Below are 24,340 nucleotides of genomic sequence, written 5' to 3'. Positions count from 1 at the left end.
AGAGAGAGAAAGAGAGACAGAGAGAGAGAGAGGGAGAGAAGAGAAGACAAGAGAAGACAAACAGAGAGAAAGAGAAAGGAGGGAGGGGGAGAGGGGGAAGAGAAGGAGGGAGGAATAGGGGGGAGAGAGAGAGAGAGAGAGAGAGAGAGAGAGAGAGAGAGAGAGAGAGAGAGAGAGAGAGAGAGAGAGAATTCCGTACATCAGCCACTTTCTTAATGGCATTACTGAAAAGAAGTTTTTAATTAAAAACAAGGAGTTGGGGACAGGTTCATATCCATAACTCAGGGCCTCTGTGTAATGGTTGCCTACGGTTTCATTTCCCTCTATTTATGTCTTACTCCTGGTGTGATCTATATTGTTATAATCCCCCCAAGAAAAATGGCTCCATCCCTACAGGTGGAGCTGTAAATATTTAGCCTTTCTAATGTGCTCCTCCTTGTCAGGGGGTGGGAGGGAGTGGGGCTGGGGACCCTTTTAAATGCAGTTTAAGACAACCTTAGGATTCATCATTAAAATGGAATCTTGCCATTCTCTCTCTGTCTCTGTCTCTCTCCTCTCTTTGTGTCTGTCTCTTTTTGTCTTTCTGTGTATCTCTTCTTCCCTCCCTTCCTCTTCTCTATCTCTATCTTCTCTCCTCCCTTATTCTTTTTCTTTCTCTGTCCCTCTCCTCCCCTCCCCTCTCCTTTCCTCCTCCTCTTCCTCCTTCTCTCTGTCTCTGTCTCTGTCTCTATCTCTATCTCTCTCTTTCTCAGTCTCTGTCTCTCTGTCTCTGTCTCTCTGTCTCTTTGTCTCTCTGTCTCTCTCTCTCTCTTCCTGTCTCTCTCTCTCCTTTTTCTCTTCTCCTGTGATTAAAAAGAAGTGACCACTAAAGGCAGGTGCTGCACAGATGGGAAGGTCCTGAAGCATGGGAAAACCTCCCTGACCATTCAGAAGGCTGGGTGGCCAAAGTCCATTGCTGCTCCTTCCCCCTACCTAGAGGACATGATGATGATGATGGTGGTGGTGGCTGTGATGATGATGGTGATGATGACTACGACGATGATGATAGGTGGCCTGCCCCAGTGAACAGAGGGCTAGCCTGAGATCCGGGAAGACCTGTGTTCGAATTCCATGTCTGATGTCTCCTGGGTGTGACCTTGGGCAAGTGTCTTAACTCCTGTGGGCCTTTGCTTCCTCAGCTATGAAAAGAAGGGATTGGATCCCCTCCAGCTCCAGAGACCGATGAGCCTTTGTTCCCATAAACACGATATTATATCTCATTATGGCCATAAAGAAGGCCAGCCTGGCAGATTGGATTCAGGGCCAGCCTGAGCAGCAGGAAGGCCAAGGTCCGACCTGCCTCTGACATATAGTAGCTGTGTGACTGTGGGCCAGTCACTTACCCAGCCCCTCAGGGTGCCTGGAGGCTCTCCGAGACTGGACATAGCCGATACGTTCCCAAGCTGCATCAGTGGAAGGACTTTCCACAGCAGGACATCTTTACACAGATGAAATGATGCATCTGGACCCCATTTCCCACCAAATTAATAATAATAAGTAGTTTCTGATGTAGCACTTTAAGATCTGCCAAATGCTTTACAAACCTTCTCTCATCTTGTCCTCAACACATCATTGGTGGATACACGCTGTTATCGCCATTCCCAATTCACAGACGGGGAAAGAGGAAGGGATGGGGAAAAGGAACACACATTTCTATAGGACCTACTATGTGCCGGTCTTTGTGCTGAGCGCTTTACAATTATTATCCATTTGATCCTCACAACACCCCTGGGAGGCAGGCGTTATTATTAACCCCATTTTACAGCTGAGGAAACTGAGGCAGACAGGGTTAAGTGACTTGTCCAGGATCTCACAACCAGGAAGTATCTGAGGCTGGATTTGAACTCAGGTCCTCCAGCGCTCTCACCACATCCCCTTGCTGCCTCTGTACAGAGATGGCCAGGGAAAACAAGAGCTTCCACTTAACATCCACTGCCTCCTCTGGTCCTCATGGCAGCCCTCTGAGATAATATTATCATCTCTGTTTTTACAGATGAGGAAACCGAGATTCAGATTAATTCATGGAATTACGGGATTTGGAGCTGGGAGGAGACCTTAGTTCAACCTCTTCATTGCACTGATGAGATAATTAGGGCCCAGAGAGGTGGAATGGTTTGCCCAAAGACACACAGCAAATGAGGGGCAGCATCAGGACTTCCCATTCCTGGTCTAATGCTCACTCCGAGGACAAAGTCACTCTTTGAGGGGAGATCCACTGCTTTGGACTCCTCTCCCCCGAAGCGCTTACTCAGCACCTTGCACATAGTGGGCTCATGTCAGTGTGTTGAATGAATGAATGTATCGGGGGGGACACAGGACCAGATAATCACAACAGTTAACACTTCTCTAGTACTCGACATGTGTACACGGTGTCTTAAGCTTCGCCATCATTGGAGGAGGCAGGTGCAGTCATTATCCCCGTTCTGCAGATGGGGAGACTGAGGCAGAAATTGGTTAAGGGGCTTGCCCAAGGCCATACAGGCTAGTGTTTTTGCCAAGAAAACCACAAGGTGTCACAAAGAGTCAGACACAACTGAATGACAACAGACATGCGCCAGTGAGGACCAGGCTGAGGCAGAAGTGTGTAGCCGTGGAGGTAAGGTGGCCTTGCTTGATTCGGTCCAGGCTGGCCTTGGCTCCTTGGGCCCCATGAGGCCTCTGCCGGCTGGGGATGGGGAATTGGCCCATAAAGGCCTGCATCGTTCCAGTTCTCTGGGCACCAAATGAGGGCTTCACCCAGGGATCCGGCCCTGCCTCACCCTCATTTCCCCATCAAGGCGGCCAATTAATTCTGTCAGGAGGTACACTCACCTGTGATTTCATTAAGGGGGAGGTTGAAAGGGGAGAAATACAATTCAGATGAGATAATTAAAAATCCCAGATTAGCAATTATGTGGCATAGGGACCCAGCCCCTCTGTCCCTAAATATCCCTTTGGAAGATGGCCACAGGGAGGAGGATAAGGCCACGGGCCTGTGTCTATGAGCCCTCCCAGCAGGGCTGGGAGCCTGGGACAGAGCCTGGGAGCTCCTGAGACCAGGGACTGTTTTTTGCCCCCACCTTTTTTGGGTATCCCCAGCACTTAGCACAGTGCCTGGTACAGAGTAGGTGCTTAATAAATGCATATTGATTGATGGCTACGTAAGCTGGAAAGTGTCCAGAGGTGGGCAACTCAGATAGTGAAGAGTCTAGAGTTCATATGGGAATTGGCAGATGTTTAGCCTGCAGGACAGAACACCTGCAGGGTACATGAAAGCTTCAATTCGATTCAACAGGAATCTATTAAGCACTTATGGTATGCAGGGCGCTGTGTTAGAGGACCTACAGATCTTTTGAGGCACAGTAGGAGGAGCCTGACCTCAGTCGGGGTTGCACTGGTGAGCTGAGGTGGGGGTCAGGCCCCCATTGGGCAGAAGCCGGCTAGGCCCAGGAGAGGCCCGGGCCCAGCAGGGCCTCACTCTGGGCAGGGAAGTGGGTGTGGCCAGGCCAGAGCAGCTGGGCCGGTACAGGGCCCGGGCACACAGATGTCCCACAGGGGGCTGGGGCAAGGCTGGGGCAAGCCACCGTTGGTGCCATTTTCCAATCTGACACCTCGAATCAAAGGAGCTGCCATGCGTGTTAGAGCCCATTCTTCGGGTATCACTCAGCCCATTTTTGTGCTCCGTTGTGACAATGGGCTGTAATTAAGGTGTCAGCATATCATTTAGCCTTTCCCCTCTCAGACTGGGAGACAGGCTGGGAAATCTGCAGTCTTCTTTAATGAGGAATGCTGGGAGAGGGCAAAGGAGAGGGAGGGACAGAGGAGCCTGTGTACAAGGCAGAGAAATGAGTGTGCAAGGGGAGAAGAGTGAGAGAAAGAGGCCAGCAGAGAAGTGAGTGTGTGTGTGTGTGTGTGTGCACTCGAGAGAAGCAGAGAGAGAGAGAGAGACAGAGAGAGAGAGAGAGAGAGAGGAGGAAGGGGGAGGGAAAGAGAGAGAAAAAGGGAGGGAAGGGGAAAGACAGAGACAGAGAGACAGAGAGAAGAAGAAGAAGAAGAAGAAGAAGAAGAAGAGAAGAAGAAGAAGAAGAAGAAGAAGAAGAAGAAGAAGAAGAAGAAGAAGAAGAAGAAGAAGAAGAAGAAGAAGAAGAAGAAGAAGAAGAAGAAGAAGAAGAAGAAGAAGAAGAAGAAGAAGAAGAAGGAAAGAGAGAGGGAAAAAGGGAGGTAAGGGGAGAGACAGAGACAGAGAGACAGAGATAGACAGACAGAAGCACACTGTGAGAAGTGTGCTAATATTTGTACAGTATTTTGCAAACATTGAAGTGTTTTTATAAATGTCAAGCATTTGATGATGATGATGGTGTGAGGGATAGAAAAAAGAGGTGTGTGTGTGTGTGTGTGTGTGTGTGTGTGTGTGAGAGAGAGAGAGAGAGAGAGAGAGAGAGAGAGAGACCAGAGACCAAGGTATAGAAGTGAATATAAGAGGCAGAAAAGTGAGATCTCGTGAGGGCCTGACAGGAAGGTGTGAACCTAAGTCTATGTCCCTCGAGCTCTGGAAGGATGCCTACAGCCTGGTTAACAGCCTCCTGGGTCTGAGGGTGTCATGGTCACTTAGCTCATGTGGAAGTTTTAATCTTTCTTATTTTATTCCTTTTATTTCTATGGGCATGAGTAGAATTAGATGTAGTTACATTTGCTTGAGTGACCAACTCCATTGAGTTATGCTAGTGTTACAGAACCGAAGAGGGTCCCTGGTAAGTGGGGGCTAGGCCAAGAGACTAATTAAATATACCCACACAGATCCCCACTGCCCCCACTAGCTGAGCGCTGTCACTCCTAAAAGGGATGGAAATAGGGGCTAGAGGGAGTCAGCTCTTTGAGAACCAGAGAGTTCTTGCCATTTTCCTGACTGTCCTCATTAGAGTCAGGCCCTTCTGTTGGCTATTCTCATTGGGAACTGGCAAATGTCCTGGAGCCAGGAAGACATGAGTTCAAATCTGGCCTCAGACACTTACTAGCCGTGTGACCCTGGGCGAGTGACTTAACCCTGTTTGCCTCAGTTTCCTCATCTGTAAAATGAATTGAAGAAGGAAATGGCAAACCACTCCAATATCTCTGCCAAGAAAACCTCACGGGGCCACAAAGAGTCAGACACGACTGAAACAATTGAATGACAGCAGATGCGTGCCAGGTGCTTGTCCACTCACCGTCTCCTGGATGGTTGATGTCTACTCAAGTGGGGGACTTGGGATGTGGGACACTGATTCTTCCTTCGGTCACCGTTCTTCCCTCATTACTCTGGCACCGTCCAGCAGCTCCAATCCTACTCAAATGAGGTAATACTTGGAAAGTGCTTTTCACAGTGTCTGGCATCTAGTAAAAGCTTAATAAATATGTGGGGGCCATCTCCGGTCATCCTGATCTATATCTTGCTAGTTGACCCAGAGGAGAAAGTGAGGCTGGTGACTTTGCACAGCCCTGCCTCACTTAAATCCAATTCACTTGCAAGTCATGGGATGTCATGGTCCTCTTCAAGAACAGAGGACAGACAGCAACAACGATAAATATGTGTTCTCTTCCAGTTGTGACTGGCTCATCCACTGGGCTGGATAGGACCTCGATCACTCCTCAATGCTACTGTTGCAAGAAGAGCAGGGGAGCAAGCCCAAGGGAAGGCACTAGTATGGAGACAGATTCCCCCGGGGCCATCATCCCTCCCTCTGGTCTTTGAATTCCTTGTGCTTTCCTTATCCTAGGCCAGGGCAGTCCAAATTGTGGCCTGCAATGCGATTTATGCGGCTGCCTACAAGCATAGAAATTTATATAAATGCTTTAGTAAACAAAGCCGAGCTACTGCAGAGCTCTCGCTAAAATGGCAAATCAAAATATATTGTCTATTATTTCAATAAAAACCTAAGGTTGGATAGCCCTGTCCTAGGCTAAACTCTCTCCATTTTTCAGCGATTTTTGTATCATAAGCTTTTGAGAGTGTGGGTAAAATTGTTGGTGTCTGAACAAACCAGAACCAGGATCAAACCCAAACCAGAAATTTAGGAACCAATGAGGGTTTACTGAGTTCATCAGAAAGGGAGCCCCACCCCCACCCCAGGCAGAGACTCCCTGAAGGAACAAAAGGACAGAGCTTATATTGTTTTCAATTCAGGCAGGAGGTGGACTGGGTATGGGGCACCTCAGGACTAGACAAGGCTTATTGCTGGGGCTAGTGATAGGAAAGGCTCTTCTTTATTGAAGTCAATGGTAAACCAAATAAATCAATTTTGCAAATCCCCTGAAAGAGTAAAATCTTAACTTCACCACCAAATGCATAAAGCTCCAGATTCTCTAGCTATAGCAATGCATGGAATCCAAGGAAACCAAGCAAGTAATGAACAAATCCCACCTCTAACATTTCACCTTGGCCCGTAGGATTATATGGAAGGTTGCCTTCAAAGAAACTCAACAGAAGTCATCAATAGCTTCGAGTCGCTCAGGATACAGCTTTATCTACCTGCTTTCTTCAGCTGTCTCCTAGAATCCCACCCTAATAGATAGGAATGTGTCTGATTCTTGCTGTTTCAGCAGAAAGAAAAGGCACTGCCAAGGTGAGGGTGGGTACAGTACAAGCAGGGTCGGGGCAATATAGAGGAACTACAGTGTTCTCAGTTACCCACAAGAGACAGTATGACACAGGGAATGGAGAACCAGTCCCAAGGTGAGGGAGTCCTGGGTTCAAATCTACCTCTGATGCATGCTAACTGCATGAATTCTTTGAGAATCTGCTGATTTTCATCGGCAGAGAGGGTTTCCTCCCTCCAAATGAAATCACTTCGAATGAAGTCACATCTACTTTTTAGAAGTTTTACGGGAAGGGGCAACCAGAAATGTGGTGCCTATGACTCATCCCTCCCTCCTTCCTGGTCCCAGTAGGACTCATTGAGAAGAGATTTCCATGTGTCTGAAGGGTTGTCTTGTGGTCAGTGGATTAAATTTATTGTTTAGTCCCAGAGGGGAGAACCAGGAACTTACATAGACAGAGATTTAGGTTTAATGTAACATGTTGGTCTCCAAAGAAATGAAATTAAGTATCCCATGGTAAGTGGCTCTCACATGAGAAACAGGATGTAACACATTAGAAGCAGGGACTTAGGAGAGAAAAGCAGAATCTGGGATATTATCAGACAAATATACAAGGAAAAAAGGAAGACTCGAACATTGCATGGTAAGAGCAAGGAATAATGGCTGGACACTTGTGTGTGCCTCCATTGGTCTTTTATAATGTCAAGAGAAAATTTGGGAGGTCCCCATTATGTTGAGTGGGCCCCATGAAGTGAACTGATGAGAAGAGACATTTATGTGTGTTAGGAGCCTGGTGAGGACAAGCCTTCAATTGCAAGATGAAGTGGAGTGTGGGAGAGGGGAGCATGAGAGTGCCAGACCAAGGAGAGCATTTCTGGTAGGGTGATCCAAAAAGTGACATCACCTAAAAAATCAAATTCACCAGTACAAGATGGGGAAGTTATAGAACTGCTTGGCAGTTCTTAAAAATGGCCTTGGGGAGGTTTTTGATAAAAAGATGGGCCCCATGCAGACGAAGGACCAGAAACAAAGTAGATTCCTATTAATCAGGGAATGGCAAAATAAATCTTGGTACATAAATGTAATGGAATATTATTTTGCTGTAAGAAACTGTGGGCATGATGGATCCAGAGAAGCATGGGAAGACTTATATGAACTGATGTAGAGGGAAGTGAATGGAGCTAGAAAAATTATTTGCTCAATGACTATAACAAAAAAACAGCCCACAAAATAATTGAAAGTGAATGCTGCCTTATTACAAAGAACAAGCTTGGTCCCAAAAAAAAGGTATAAGAAGGTACCTCTCCTCATTCTTTGAAGAGATGGAGATGGGGGGAGGGTCCCTGGGTATGGAATCTTGCATATATTGTCAGATTTTTTTTAAATCTTTTTTTTTTGGCAAGGCAATTGGGGTTAAGTGACTTGCCCAAGGTCACACAGCTAGTACATGTGTCAAGTGTCTGAGACTGGATTTGAACTCAGGTCCTCCTGACTCCAAGGCCAGTGTTCTACTCACTGCGCCACCTAGCTGCCCCTATTGTCAGATGTTTTGATGTATTGATTGATTTTTGTCAATTTTCCCCCTTCTTCCTCTTTTTTTCTTTCAAAAATATTTTGTTATAAGGTATGACTCTGAGAAAGGGAAGGGAAAGGATATGGGGGGGATTTAGGTAGTGTAAAAACAAGAGATATCCATAAAAATTATTTTTAAAATGATCTTGGGGTCTTAGTGGATTGCCAACTCAATATGAGTGAGCTGTGGGGCATGACAGCTAGAATAGCTAATGTGATCTTAGGCTGCATTACATGTGGTGCCATGTCCAGAATGAGGGAAGGGACAGCCCCATTGCACTCTCCCCTGTTCACACTACCTCTTGATTATTGTGTTCAGTAATAGGTACCACATTTGTGGGAGGAAATCCATAAGCTAGAAAGTGTCCAGTGGAGGGTGACCAGGGTGACAAAGGGCCTTAAGAACATGCCATCTGGAACTGAATATGTTAAGTCTGAAGAAGAAAAGACTTAGCAGGAATAGGATAGTTGACTTCTAGTATTAGAAAGAGGGTCATGGGGTCTTGGCCACAGAGGATGTAAGGAAGAGCAGCAAGCATTAAATGGACATTGCAAAAGGAGCAGGTCCTAAGGCTTATATCTCTCCCAAAGTGGAGTGAGCTGCCTTGGCCGGTTGTGAATTCCCCTCTCGCTGGACAACCACAAACCAAAGTTGGCTGACCACTTGTTGGAGAGGTTGTAGAGAAGGGAATTCCTGTTTGGATATGAGGTGGATGAAACCGTGTATCTGTTTTGTTTTTATTCTACATGTACTAACATATGACATCCTATTCCCCCACTAGCATGTAATTGCCTTGAGGGCAGGAACTGTTTGACTTTTTCTTTACAATTCCAGTGCTTTTAATAATGCCTAGCACATAGTAGGTGATTAAAAAATGCTCATTCAATTATTGTACAATGTAGAGATGATGCAAATCACCAGAAAAAAATCTGGGAAGACTTATATGAATGGATGCAAAGTGAATTGAGTAGAACCAGGAGAACACTGTACACAGTAACAGCAACATTGTAACAATGATCAACTGTGATTTATCTACTTTGATTAATGCAATGATGTGGGACAGTTCCAAAGGACCTATGATGAAAAATGCTATCCACCTCTGGAGAGAGAATTGATGAACTTTGCAAATTGAGGCACATTTTTCACTTTATTTTTCTTGCTTTTTATTTATTTATTTGCAACATATGTGGGAATATGTTTTGTATGACTTCATATGTATGATAGGAATTGTGTTTTTTGCCTTCTCAATAAGTGAGGGCAAGATGAATGGAGGGAGAGAATTTGGAAGTAAAAACTAAAATAAAAAAGGAATGCTTATTCATTGATTACTTCAGAAGAGTGTAGAATTTCTGAGTTGGAAGGGACCTCAGAGAGCATCTAGTCCACTCCATGTCCCTGCAAATGAATGCTCAATATAGCCCTCCTAGCCATGGTCACCTAACCTACTTAGGAAAATCTATGGGGAGGCACTTACTACCTAGGCAATCTGTTTCTCTTTTCTATAACTCTAATTTCAAGAAAATTTAGCCTTATATTGTGCCTCAATGTGCCTCTTTGCAATTCCCACTCATGGCTCTGGGATCTGCCCTCGAGGGAGAAGAAAAAATAGTCTAGTTGAATCCCTCTTCCAAATGACAGCCATTTACATTTCTTAGATTAGCTATATGCCTCTTGGATCTGCTTTTCTCAACTTCAGTTCCTTCAACATATGTAATGTAGCCTAGGATCACATGCATGTATGCTATGCAATCGAAGCTCTTTACCATTCAGTCAGTCACTTGATCAATCAGTCAGCAAGCATTTATCAAGTACTTGCTACTGTCCTCAGCACTGGGGATTCAAAACTAAAAAAAGTACACAGTTCTCGCATTCAAAGAGCTTGATTCTATCAGGGCAAACCACAGGTACAGATGGAAGTAAATATGAATTATATATTAGGTAATTACCAATCAGCCAACACACATTTATTAAACTCTTACTATGTGTCAGACACTGTATTAAATGCTGAGGATATAAAGAAAGGCAAAAAAACCCAACCACCTATCAACAAGCATTTATTAAATTCCTACTGTGTGTCAGGGACTGTGCAAAATGCTGGGGTTACAAAGAAAGGCAACAAACATTTATTATGTGCCTACTGTGTGTTAGGCATTGTGTTAACTACTTGGGAAACAGTCCCTCCCCTCAACTCACATTCTAATGGAGGAAAAATAGAAATACAGAGTGATTTGTTGGGAGTGTGTGCATGTGTAGTGCATAGAAAAGGTGGAAAACCAAAATCACATTTGGGTCACTTCATCATTTTGTCCAGAGTTGGCCCTAGAGATGAGCACGAGACTGGCATTCCCCAAGGTAGATCAGCTGAGTGTCTAAGCTTTGGGCAGTGTGGAAGAAAGAAGGCAGGATGGTGGAAATGATGAAAATGGACATCATAAAAACTGACATTTACATGTCAGTTATTTATGTGGTAGTTCCATCAAATGTGTATTAAACACCTCCTATGGGAGAGGCACTAAACCAGGTATGAAGGGGGTGGGTAAACACACACAGGATGGAACAATAAAAAACATGCTGTATAAGGATCAGAAAACCCAGGTTCAGTTCTTGCTCTGGTACTGAGCTTTGAATTATTCATCCAGAAGATGGTAACGAGGGGCATTGCAGTGTAGCAGATGGAGAAGTGGCCTTGGAGCTGGGAAGACTTGGGTACACTTTTGAGATGTAAGATATTATTTAAGTCTTTAAAGCTTACTTAGGGAGATGAGACATACACATATGAAAAGTTCAGTTAAATTCAACAAGCATTTATTAAGCACCAACTGTGTGCTTGTTGCTGAGGATATAAGGACAAAAATGAGACAGTTCTTGCCTTCAAGGAGCTTACAGTCTAATATATATACAAATCAATTCATCAACAAACATTTATTAAGCAGCAGAGGTCTTGGCCTCACTTCTCACTTACTTGCTGGCTCACTTTCTGGTCTGCTCCACCAGAGAGTGCCATAATAGCTGCCTGGTCTCTTTGTGGATACCCTTCCTCCATTAGAATGTTAGCACCTGCAGAGTAGGAACTGTCTTACTTGTTTTTCTTTCCCCAGTGATTAGCACAGTGCCTACCACATAGTAAATGCTTAATAAATGCTCTATCATCCATTCATCCTTCCATCTGTCCATCTATCTATTTATCCATCCATCCATCCATCCATCCATCCATCCATCCATCCATCCATCTATCCTTCTGTCCATTTATCCATCCATCCCACTATTTATCCGTCTATCTATTGTCTATCCATCTATCCATCCTTCCATCTTTCCATCTATACTCATCCATCCATCCATCTGTAACAATAATGTGCCTAGCAGCTACTGTGGCTGTGTAAAACCAACAACAACCAGCACTCAGAAGGCCACTAACACAGGTTCTTGGATCTTCTTTACTAAGGAAAGCAATGTTAAGGGGTTAACAATCTCATTTTAATCACATGTACAAATATCTTTCATTTAGTTCAGTAGAAAAAGCCAGTAACCTGAACTTCAGAGCAAATACAAACAAATTAGAAATTACAAACAACAGGCAGACCTTATCTCATTCAAATCACAATTCATAGTTACTAGGAAAGCATCAATATCTGGATTTATAAGCCTGGGGGCTCTTCCCCGACGGCTGCCTAGAGTCTCTTCAAGTCAAATGCCACTCTTCCAGTGAATGAGAACCCCAGACAAAATGCTAACCTTTGAGTTTTTATACTCTGTTCAGGGTCCAAAGGATTCACACCTACTCAGCAAAAGGGTGTTAGCCTGGGGCTTAGCACCTAGTAAGACTTAGTCAAAGGCACTTGATTACTTTAGCTTTCTAAAAGAGAAAACAGTAAAAAAAAGTCCCATCTTAATTATCAATACATCCATCTAATTATCCATCCATTTAATTATCTATCTATCTATCCATCCATTCATCTATCTGTCTATCTATCTACCTATCTGTCTGTCTGTCAGTCTGTCTGTCTGTCTATCTATCTATCCATCCATCCATCCATCTATATCCATCCATCCCTCCATCTATCTATCCATACATCCACCTATCTATCTATCTATCTATCTACCCACCCATCCATCTACCTATCTACTATGGGCCAGGCACTGGAGATACAAAGACAAAACCCCAACAGTCCCCCTCCCCTTAGGGAGTTTACATTCTATAGGGAAGACACAACACGTACTTTTTTCCTTCATTTTCTTTTATTTTAATTCTTAACAAACATTAAATAAAAAGAGCCTTTTCATTCCATATACATTGTGGAAAAGGAGAGAACTGTACATAAAACTGCAATGCTCTAATATGTAGAGATTTTAAATCATATGGTAAATCCAAATGTAAATTGTAGCAGCCCTACTTGTCTCTGATACCTTCTGTTCCAGCTGTTTTCTTCTCTTTTAGAGGTGTGAAGAGGAGATCTCTATCCCAACCCCTCTTTCACCTCTTCTCCCAATTGAAAAAAAAGAAAAATAAAATCCCTGGAATAAATATGCAGAGCCAAGCAAAACAAATGCCCCAGTTGCTTGGAGTCCAACAATGCATCTCATCCTGCACATGGAGCCCTTGACCTCTCTGCCAGGAGGTGGGTAACATGTTTCATCATCTGTCCTCTGGAATCATGGTTGGTCATTCATCAATCGTGGTTTTTAAGCTGTTGTTTTTCTTTACATTGTTATAAGTGGATAAATTATTCTCCTGGTTCTGCTTGCTTCACTTTTATGCTCAGTTCATATAAGACTTCCTAAGTTTCTCTGAAATCCTCCTTTTCATCATTTCTTATGTCACGATAGTATTCTATTACATTCATATATAATTTGTTCAGTTACTCCCCCATTGACCAGCATCCCTTGGTTTCTAGTTCTTTGCCACTATGAGATAAAGGTGCTATTTTTGTACAACCTCATTCCTTTTTCCCCTCTTTATTTGATTTCTGTAGAGTATAGCAGCATTGCCAAATCAAAGTGCAGCGATTTGGGGGTTACACTTCCAAACTGCTTTCTAGAATGGCTGGATTCGGTCATTTGCAACATGTATTTTTATAAATGTATGAGAAATACAAATCAGCCATTCAGCTGACAAGTATTTATTAGACACCAACAATTGGCCAGGTACTGCCCTAGGTACTAGAATTATAAAGCCAAAAGTCAAATAATGCCTGTTATCAATGAGTTTACATTCTATTGGGGAAAAATAATGTACTTACGTAAATGTATACTATATATGTAAATATTTTATCATCAAACATTTATAATAATAATAATAGTTATCATGTATATGCTATTTCAAGGTTTGCAAAGCCCTTTACAAATATTAATCTCTCGTTGAATCCTCACAACAAACTCTGGGATCTGGAAGAGAGAGTGAGGCTTACGACTTTGCACAACTCGGCCTCACTTAAATCCAATTCACTTGAAAGTTGAGACATCACTGGAGATGTTATTGATCCTTTTTGAAAATGAAGGACAAACAACAACAATCCCCATTTTCACAGATGAAGAAATCAAGGCAGACAGAGGTTAAGTGACTCACCCAGAGTAACACAGTTACTAAGTGTCTGAGGTTGGATTTGAACTCAGATCTTGACTTTGACTTGACTTCTTAACTCAAACCCTAATCCGAATCTACGAAATTTGCTTCTACCCTAACCCTAAACTCTAACCCAGTGCTCTATCTGCTAAGGCAGGGACTTGGCAAGGGTTACATAGCTAGTAAGTATTAGAAGCTGGATTCGAATTCAGATCTTCTTGACTCTGGGCCTACCACTCTGTCTACTGTTACCTAGCTGCCAACCAACATCTATTGTTGTTTTCAGTTGTGTCTGACTCTCCGTGACCCCATTTGGGGTTTTCTGGGCAAAGATACTGGAGTGGTTTGCCATTTCCTTCAGCAGCTCATTTTAAAGATGAGGAAACAGAGGCACACAGGGTTAAGTGACTTACCCAGGGTCACAGAGCTAGTAAATGTCTAAGACCAGATTTGAACTTAAGAAGATGAGTCTTCCTGGTTCCAGGCCTGGCACTCTGTGTACTATGGTGCCCCCAGCTGCCCCACCTATTATTAAGCACCTACTATGGGTCAGGCATTGTTCCACTCATGGGGAGGCAGGGTACGAAGACAAAATGATGTCCCTACCCTCATGGAGCCAATGTTCTTTAGCCTCTCAAGAATGAAGGGCAGCGTCTAATCAAGGCTGAATGCGTGGTTCAGAAAACTGATGCTATTGGAGTTCTGAAGAGGGAGAGAACATGGGGAGCAGTCAGGGAAAACTTCACGGAGGAGGTGGAATGTGAGCAGGCCTTGAAGGATGGACAGAATTTAGACTGAAATCTGTCATCCATAGCAGGATTTACAGCCATCTTTTGACTTCCCACCAAGCTTTCTAAGTGACAATGTTACATGTGAATATTACACACACACACACACACACACACACACACACACATACACACGCACGCACGCATAGGGGCACACATGCGCATAAACATGCATACACGCACTCACACAGGTGTACATGCATGTACACACAGAAGCACACATACTCACACATGTATACATATATGTACACGCACACACAAGCATGCACATGCACACATACACACATGTTCACAATGCATACATACATGTATATGCACACACAGAAGCATACATGTGCACATGCACGCATAAACACGCACACATGCACATGCACATGCTCACACATGCACACATACATACATTCATGTGCACAGAAGTGGGCACACTCAGACATACATGCACATACATGCATAGACCCACATGAACACACATGTGTACATACATGCATGTACATGCACACATGCACAGAAGCATGCACACACATGCACACACATGCACATGCACACACATGCGCATGCTCACAATGCGCACATACATACATGTACATGCACAGAAGTGTGCACACAGATGTGCATACACACGTACACATGTGCGCACACATGTACATACATGCATACATGCACAGATGCATACACATGCACACACACATGCATACAAATGGAAACGGTGAACGTTGGTGATGTTTTCCATTAACCAAATGTTGCCTTTTAAAATGACATGATGTAAAAATGACACGTGGGCCCGACTGATGGATCACCCCACTCTCAGGCACTTTTCCATTGGCATCAGAAAATGCATTTGTTTTCCAAAAGCCGTCTCCTGGGATCGCTGGCTCAGGGAGAGGAACTTCCTTCATACACTGAAACCACTTTGACTCAGTAACAGAGAAATCAGAATTTCTTTGGAGCTTTAGTGATCTGGTTCAGCCAGGAGGGACCCCTGACCTGGGAGACAGGGCGGCCCAGCTTCCTGTCCTGAGCTCTGCCAAGGCCTCTTGCTGCTCTCTTGGTTTGTCTTCCATTTTATAAGAACCCTTTGGGCTGTACGTTCTATGTTCTAATTCCTTCCCATCCTTATGCTTCAGCTCTGACATTTTGTGTGCTAAAATCATGACTAACTCTCTGCCAGGCATACAGTAGGTACTTAATAAATGCTGATACATGGATTGATTTTCTGTTCTAAGGCCTTCCCTGCTCAGGCTATATTCACAGAATAATAGACATCAAGACCCAACAGCTATCTAATCAGATTTCCTCATTTTATAGATGAGGAAACTGAGACCCTCAGGTAATCTTCTATCCACTCAGGGATGGAGAGAGTTAGATGGAGGGTTAGAGGACCTGGGTTCAAGTTCCAGCTTTGTCATCCGTTGTCTGTGTGACATTCTGTGCCCTACAATCCTGGAATTACAGTAGTAGTAGTAGTAGCCCGATCCATACATGAAAGGAATCCCTACTCTAAACCCTGCCCTTGCCCCTCTAGCCTTCTCTGAGGGAGCCCCATTTGACTTTGGGACAGGTCTCACCATCAGGAAATTTTTCTTGATGTCAAACCTAAATCTTCCTCTTTCTAACTTCCACCCACTGCACCCAATATAGTCTGCTGGGGTCTAGAAGGACAAGCCTGATCTGTCTTGGACATGATAACACTTCAGATAATGAGTGTAACTGGGTTTTGAGCCTGCCCAGATCATGTAGGTTGGAGACACCAATGTGGGAGATGGCATCCCTGTTCATGTGAGTGGGAGCAGCCTCTTTCCATTGGCCACAAAGCCAGAAGGGTGACATCTTTAAAACTACTAGGCTGGGGGAATCTCACTCTTATTTCCTCTGGCTTCCAGGGGGTGAAGGTCCTGTTTGCCTAAAGCATGGGCACCATGCACATGCAGGTGTGTCCTCTCTTCCTCTAGGGCCCTGTAGCCCAAAGAAACAGTTTTGGGGTTTGGGCGTGTTTTGTTCGTCTTTTTCAGTTCTGGAAACAGGCAGTGGGGACCCTAGACCTGGAGCTCCAGCTATGGTGACCTTGGACACAAGATCCCAGGCCAGATGTGACCACCAACATATCAGGGAGGCCCTGGGAAGCCAGAGTGCCAGGACCATGCACAGGGGGATTTTGTACTTGGAACTTGATAGGTCTAGGCTACAGAGGAACTGAGTCTGGCTGTGAACCGAATCCTTTTCCCCTCCCAGTGGAAAGAGCTCTGGGCCTGGAGTCAGGCAGGAAGACCTGTGTTCAAATCCAGACGCAGAAACTTACTAGCTGTGTGACCCTGGGAAAGTCACTTAATCTGTCTGCCTCTGTTTCCTCAAGTATAAAATAGAGATATTAATAGCACCTAATAGATGTTGTGAGGATCAAATGAGATAATATTTGTAAATACTGTTGTTGCTGTCAGTCATGTCTGACTCTTCACAACCCCATTTGGGGTTTTCTCAGCAAAGATACTGGAGTGATTTACCATTTACTTCTCCAGCTCATTTTACTGATGAGGAAACTGAGGCAAACAGGGTGAAGTGACTTGCCCAGGGTCATACAGCTAGTGTCTGAGGTCAGATCTGAACTCAGGAAAAAGAGGCTTCTTGCCTCTAGGCCCAGTGCTCTATCCATTGCACCATCTAGCTGCCCATATTTGTAAATATTACAAATTAAATTATTTAAACTTATTTAAATAATATAAAATAAAAATGAAATTTAATTTATTTAAATAATAAATATTATTAAATATTAATTAGTTTGGCACGTACTAGGTATTTAATAAGTGCTTGTTTCCTTCCCCAGAGACTGAGAGAGTATGGGGGGATTATGCCCCACCCCCAGGTTTTGAGAGGATTGTTTATATTTTTGTGTTTGCTACATTTTTGCTTTTTTAAAAATAATATTTTATTGCCCACTTCAGTCATATGTAAAAACAATTTAAAATTTAGGTTTTTTTTAAAAAAAGCTTTTAGTTCCAAACGTTACTCCTCACTTCCTCCTATCCCCCCTCCCTGAGACAGTAACTTGCTACATCTTTGAAGTAAATTTCCCTTTTTAAAGCTTATATAAGAGGGTAAATGGAGCAGGGGTGCTGAGAATCCCCCAAGTTTAGGACAACATCATTGGTTGAGGCTTGAACCAGAGCCAGAGACTAGTCACCATCCCCTTTAGAAAACCTTGAAGGAGGGGTAGAATGTAACCTATCCATCCTCCAGGCAGTGGGGGCTAGGTAGCTATTGTTAAGTGCGGGGCACCTTGCTCTGCATCACGATATGTCTGCTAGGGTTTTGTTTGCTTGTTTGTTTGTTTTTGTTGGTATTATTGTTGCTGTGTATAGTGTTCTGAAGCGACTTTCTTGGATGTTGGTTAATAACCTTTACTCTGTCATTTGGTCCTATGTTGTACAAGCATAGGTTGAAGGCCTCTTGCAGCTGATTTTACAAGGAACTGCAAATTTTCAAACCCCAAGGAGGAATGTAACGAACTTTAGCAAGGTGTTTGCTGACCATGAACTTCTCTGGGAATTATAGTTTTTCCCAGTTTGGGAAGAGGGGAGACTAACTAAAAATCAAGTGGGGAGCTTTTTTACTCTTGTTGACAGCGGGAGTTTGGGGACTGGCCAGGAGGAGAATGAAGGGAAAAGGGAGAGGTGACAGCTGTTGAGAATTAGGGTAGCAGCAGAAATACACCACATCTGCAGTTCCATCCTTTAAGACTCCCTAAAAAATGACTTGGATCTAAATGGACGAGTTGGGAGGTTGCTGTGATTGTGTTATGGGTCTTTTTTTACCCTAGTAGTGGGAGCAATGAGGCTGAGAGGAAGGATTGGACCCTACCCTTACTTCTGTTTGGGTTTTTCTTAAATTAATTCTGTTAAAGAATACATTGATGGATTTAGTATTATTTTTCATTAACACTTGTGGTCGACCCTGTTGTTATGTTGTTGGATGTCCCTTATCTGCATCATGAAGGCACAGTGGGAGCCACACAGGAGAGAGGGATCTTTATTAGCAAAGGGCTGGGATTTCAGCTTCAGACAGTTTTAGAGAGTTGTGCTGTCCAACTGATTCCATAAACGAGGACCATTTCCTAACTCTTCTTCTTAGGGTATAATTACTGTGAATGTAGGCTCTAGCTTATGAATCTGCTGCAACGATTCAAGACAAGGTTAGACTTAAAGACAGTTATATCGCTGAAGAGTCTGCTTTTCTCCCTACCAAACTTCTCCAATTCCTTTAAAGGACACTCGTATATAAAACCCACTCCACTTTCACCCTCCAGCTCTGACATTCCCCATTTTAAGAGCCCTCCCAGCCAGAGCTGGAAGTGTCAGAGCTGGGAGGGGCCTGAGAACAGGGAACATCAGAGCTGAAAGGAAGTTTAGAATATACGGAACAAAAACTATCACAATGAGAAGAGAACTTAGACCAGGGGATGTCACATCTAGAAGGAATTTTAGAATAAATAACTGCATATTAGAACTGGATGGGATCTTGGAACATATTTATCAATTAATAAGCATTTACTAAATACCTACTGTATGTTAGGTTGTGTGATAGGTGTTGAGAACATAAAGAAAAAATTTAAATAATCCCTGTCCTCAAGGAGCTTACATTCTAATGAAAGAATCAGCATACAGATATGTGGGTATAGACAAAGTACACCACCAAGCAGATATAAGGTAACCTTGGAGAGGGATACATGTCAGAGCTAGGAAAGACCGGAGAACCTGGAATGTTAGAGTTGGGAGTGACCTTAGAGATGATCTAAATTGAACCATCTAATTTAGCTTATTGGAAAACTAAAGTCAGAGAAGGAAAATGACTTGCCCAAATCATACAGGCTTATATGAGTATAAATGATCCATCACTGGAGTTGGTACAGGATACTCTCCTCAGCTTCTGGCTTCAGATGTTTACTAGCTGTAAGTGGACAGGCCACTTAACCCTGTTTGCCTCAGTTTCCTCATCTGTAAAATGAGCTGGAGAAGGAAATGGCAAACCATTCCAGTATCTTTGCCAAGAAAACCCCAAATGGGGTCACAAAGAGTTGGACACAACTGAAAGACAACAAGCACCTATCATGTACCAGGCACAAAGAGTTCCCTGTGTCGATGAAAAGGTTTTGGGATGATTGACTCTTGAACATGAGAGATGTAGGAGATGCTGCTAGGACTGAAAAGGAGTGTTGAGAAGAAGATGGGTCTGTAGTCAATCAATCAGCCAATTGATTACCACTTAAGTAGATTCTTTGAAGGGTGTTAAGGATGTTATACAAAGAATGAAACAATCCCTACTCACAATGGACTTATGTTCTAACAGGAGAGGCAACAACGATATATCTAAAAATATAGAGAATAATCAGAACCAGTTAATACAAGGGAGTTGAGAGGGAAGGGCAAAAGCCAAAAGCTCCACACACTGGATTGTGTTTGAGGGCCATCTTGAAGGGACTGAGGAGATCATCCATGCCAGAGATGGCATCACCCTCCAGGTGAGGAGGGAGTTTATTCCAAGCCTGTACAATGGCCAATTCAAAAGTGTGGAGATGGGAGATGGAGGGTAGTATGTGAGGAATAGAGTGAAGGACAATTGGTGGAATGATGTAGCTGAAAGAACCTGGATTTGGAATTGGAGGACTTGGGTTCAAATCCCACCTCTGATCTTTACTACATGTATGGCCCTAGGTGAATCACAACCTCTCTGAGCCTAGGTTGGACTAATGACCTCTAAGGTCCTTTCTCTCTCTGTCTCTCTCTGTCTGTCTCTCTGTCTGTCTCTGTCTCTTTGTCTCTGTCTCTCTGTCTCTGTCTCTCTCTGTCTCTCTGTCTCTCTCTCTCTCTCTCTCTCTCTCTCTCTCTCTCTCTCTCTCTCTCTCTCTCTCTCTCTCTCTCTCTCTCTCTCCATACGATCCTATGACTTCACTTTGAATCCCTATCTCTGCCATTTAATACTTAGGTAATCTAGACTTCAGTTTCCTCCTTTGTAAAAGCGTGGGAGGGAGGGATGGACTTCTAAAATCTTTTCTCGTTCTAAAACAACAGAACCAGGATTGGAACTCAGGACTCCTCCCCTGAACACCACCCTGCTCCCCCCACATCCCATTGCAGTGAAGTTGGTTGGCAGACGTTTGCTCCTTTGATGCTGAAGCTAATTAAGCTCAGCCCCGGGGGAGGCCACTTGGCTCCAGGCCTCATTAGCACTCTCCTCAGTAGGCGCCATCCCTGCTGGCACCTTGCTGGCATCATCTCTGGAATCTGCCTCCTCAGCTTGTTCTGCAGAGGACAGCTACCATCACACCCAGGGTGTTCTTTGAGTAAGAGGGTGTTGGCAGGGAGCTGGGTTTGAGTGGCCAGACGACCAGAGCTAAGCAGGTTGATGATGTCCATCCAGAGAGCCCAGACATTGGAATAGCTCAGGCAAGGAATAGCAGAAATGAGGCAGCAGAACCAAAAGGCATTTGGAAATCTATTGATAGAAGCGACAGCAAGCATTATTAAACACCTCCTATGTGATCAGCACAGTGTTAGGTGCTGGAGGAGATATAGAGCTCAAATAGTATTTTTCCTAATTACATGTAAAGACATTTTAAAAAATTCCTCAGTAGTATTTTATTTTTTCCATTTAAATGTAAAACCATTTTGACATTTATTTTAAATAAAATTTTGAGTTCCAAATTTTTTCCTTCCCTTCCTTCCCTCCCTCCTCTCTAAGATAGTAAGCAATTTGATATAGATTATATATGTACAATCACATAAAACATATTTCCATCTTAGTCATGTTGTAAAAGAAGAAACAGAACAAAAGATAAAAACTACAAAAAAAACCAAGAAAGTGAAAATAGTATGTTTTGATTAAAAACAATTTTTAACATTCATTTTAAATAGAATTTTGGGTTCCAAATTTTCTCCCTCCTCCCTATGACCATAAGCAATTGGATATAGGCTATAAATATGATCATGTAAAACATATAGAGATAGAGAGCTTAGCCTCGCTGGCTCCATAGATAGGAAGAGAAGATGTTGACCTAAGAGATGTGGCTTGAAAGCCTCACCTGCTCAATCTCTGCCCTCCAGAAGGTTGCAGCCTGCTAGAACAATTATTCAGGCAGTTGATAAGTATTTTTCAAGTATATTTTTAGTGATGTAGTTTGTTTTTACCCCACCTACATTTTCCAGTGCGTCTCTCTTCCCCTCCTGGAGAATTATGCCTTATAACAAAGAAAAAAAGATTTTATTTAAAGTTCATCAAAATAACCAACATATTGAAAACTTCTGACATGATATGTAGTGTTTCCTATCCATGATCACCTGCAGCAATCAATCAATCAACACTTATTAGGGCCTACTATGTACCAGACACAGTACTAGAAGTGGAGAATAAAATATAAAGAATAAAATAATCCCTAATCCCAAGAATCCAATGGATCATTTTCTCTTCTTTTGGGTCATTGCCACCATCTGGATCAATCCAAGAAAGTCTGTAAGATAAAATTTAGGCATAGCTCATATCTAGAATATCCTGAATATGGATAGAAGGGTTCCCAAACCTGCAGAAGCACTTAATACCCCATACGGTTATTAGTTATCAGACAGTCTTTATTTCACCCTGCAGAAATGCATGACATTAAAGGCTCATAGGAGCTTATGAATAAATATAAAAACACAAAGCATTGAAACAGTTCCATACCCCTCCCCCAGGAGGGAAATGAACTTAGGGTTACTGTTGGGGCAGCCTTTCATAATTCTGGGGAGTTCCACTCTCAAGTCTTATGCAATCTCCTCACTCTTGTGGTACTTCCATGTGATTCAGATTCCCTTGAAAGATAAACATATTTATTTTGGAGTTTATTGAACAAGAAGACTCATTAGCCCCATAATGTCTGAATTGCTCCAAGAATATCTCCCTTCTCTTCTAGAAGGCTAGATTCTGAGAACACATTAACTAAAGAATTCAAAATATTCCCTCCTCTACACAGGCAGTGTTCAAGAATAATATCCTTGAATTAATTACCTCTTAGGCTAAGTGCAAGCACACACCTCTCATGCCCTGTGCTTTGGCTCTATTCTTCCACTGTTACTCCCAGTGATAAACTGGGGGAAGGGAGAGAAACCCTCTTACCCCACTCTCTACCAATGAGGAAGAAAGTATAAAAGAAAGGGTCACGAGCAATTCCTAAAGAGCTGGATTCCCACCTAAGGTCTTTTGCCTGTAGGACAGTTTGCTTTTAGTACATGAGTAACTGTCAGCCATCCAACCACTGGGTCCCAGAAGTTGCCCTCAAAAAATGTTCCATGCCTTCTAATCATGTTAATTGAGGAGCTCCTCAATTTGACCATCCCCTTACACTCTAAAGGCCATTTCATTCGTGGGGGCGGAGCATGTCAGAAGATATCAATCATATCTTTGCACTAACTTAGGGTAAGTGACCTTACCGCCCTGGCCTCAGTTTCCTCATTGGTCAAATGAGGATACATTTCCTGCCTTGCTGGCTTCACAAAGTTTTTTTTAGTCTTTCCTGACATAATGGAATGCTTTGAAGATGACAAGCCAGTACAGAAATGCCAACAATCATCAATATTATTTTTGCTATTATATGGCCAAGAAATGAGAAGCTGCTGAGTAAGTGCCTGGGTCCCTGTCCATGGTGCTGAACGAAATGCAAAGGCTAGTTTTTCTCTTGTAGGACCCCTTGGTGATGACCTTGGTATGGAGTTGGAAGAGAAGCATAGCTCATTACTTTCCCCAGTTCACACAGGATTCCCTGGTAGAACCATTCCCATGGGCCGGAGGAAATGAGTATGTTTAGCTTGGAAAAAAGAAGTATCATTGAAGTCTTCAAGTATTTACCAGACTTGCAAGGAAAAAGGATTAGGCTGGTTCAGCTTGGCTTCAGAGGGCATAACTAGGGGGAAGGGAAGACGTTGGGGAGAGGCAGGCTTTAACTTTATGAAAGGAAAAACCTCCTTATAATCCAGCTACCCCAATGGAGTGTGGTCTGCCTCAAGAGGTAGAGGTTTTCCCCACTGTTTTCAAGTAAAAGCAAGATGATGATGATGGTGATGATGGTGATGGTGATGGTGATGATGATGGTGATGGTGATGTGATGATGGTGATGGTGATGATGATGGTGATGGTGATGGTGATGATGGTGATGGTGATGGTGATGATGATGGTGATGGTGGTGGTGATGGTGGTGATGGTGATGATGGTGATGGTGATGGTGATGGTGATGATGGTGATGGTGATGGTGATGATGGTGATGATGATGGTGATGATGGTGATGATGGTGATGATGGTGATGGTGATAGTGATGATGGTGATGGTGATGGTGATGGTGATGATGATGATGATGGTGATGGTGGTGACGGTGGTGATGATGATGGTGATGATGATGAAGAAGATGATGATGATGATGGTGATGGTGGTGATTTTTTTGCAGGATGATTATTTGCCAGGGATAGTGTAGAGAGAATTCTTGGTGACGTAAGGGTTGGACTATATGTTTCTTAGGGTCTCTTGCAACCCTAAGATCCTGTGATTGAGCTGCCTGGCTTGAGTCTCAGGTCCTCTCCTTTCATTATTTTGATTGCCAAGGACAGAAGACATTACACAGGGCTTTTCCGTTATACACATTATCTCATTTAATCCTAATGAAACAACAGCCCTGTGGGGGGGGGCAGGTGGTTGTACAAATATTATTATCCTGGTTTTACTTTTCTTATTTTTTTTTTGATATAGACAGTACTTCTACCAGGGGCAGATCATCCAGACCTTTTCGTCTTGTATAATTCTCATACAAGAGTTCCTTCT

Source organism: Trichosurus vulpecula, chromosome 1 (genome assembly GCF_011100635.1).
Source record: "Trichosurus vulpecula isolate mTriVul1 chromosome 1, mTriVul1.pri, whole genome shotgun sequence".
NCBI lineage: Eukaryota > Metazoa > Chordata > Mammalia > Diprotodontia > Phalangeridae > Trichosurus > Trichosurus vulpecula.
The sequence above is the reverse complement of the archived record's forward strand: the minus strand, read 5'-3'. Positions refer to the sequence as shown.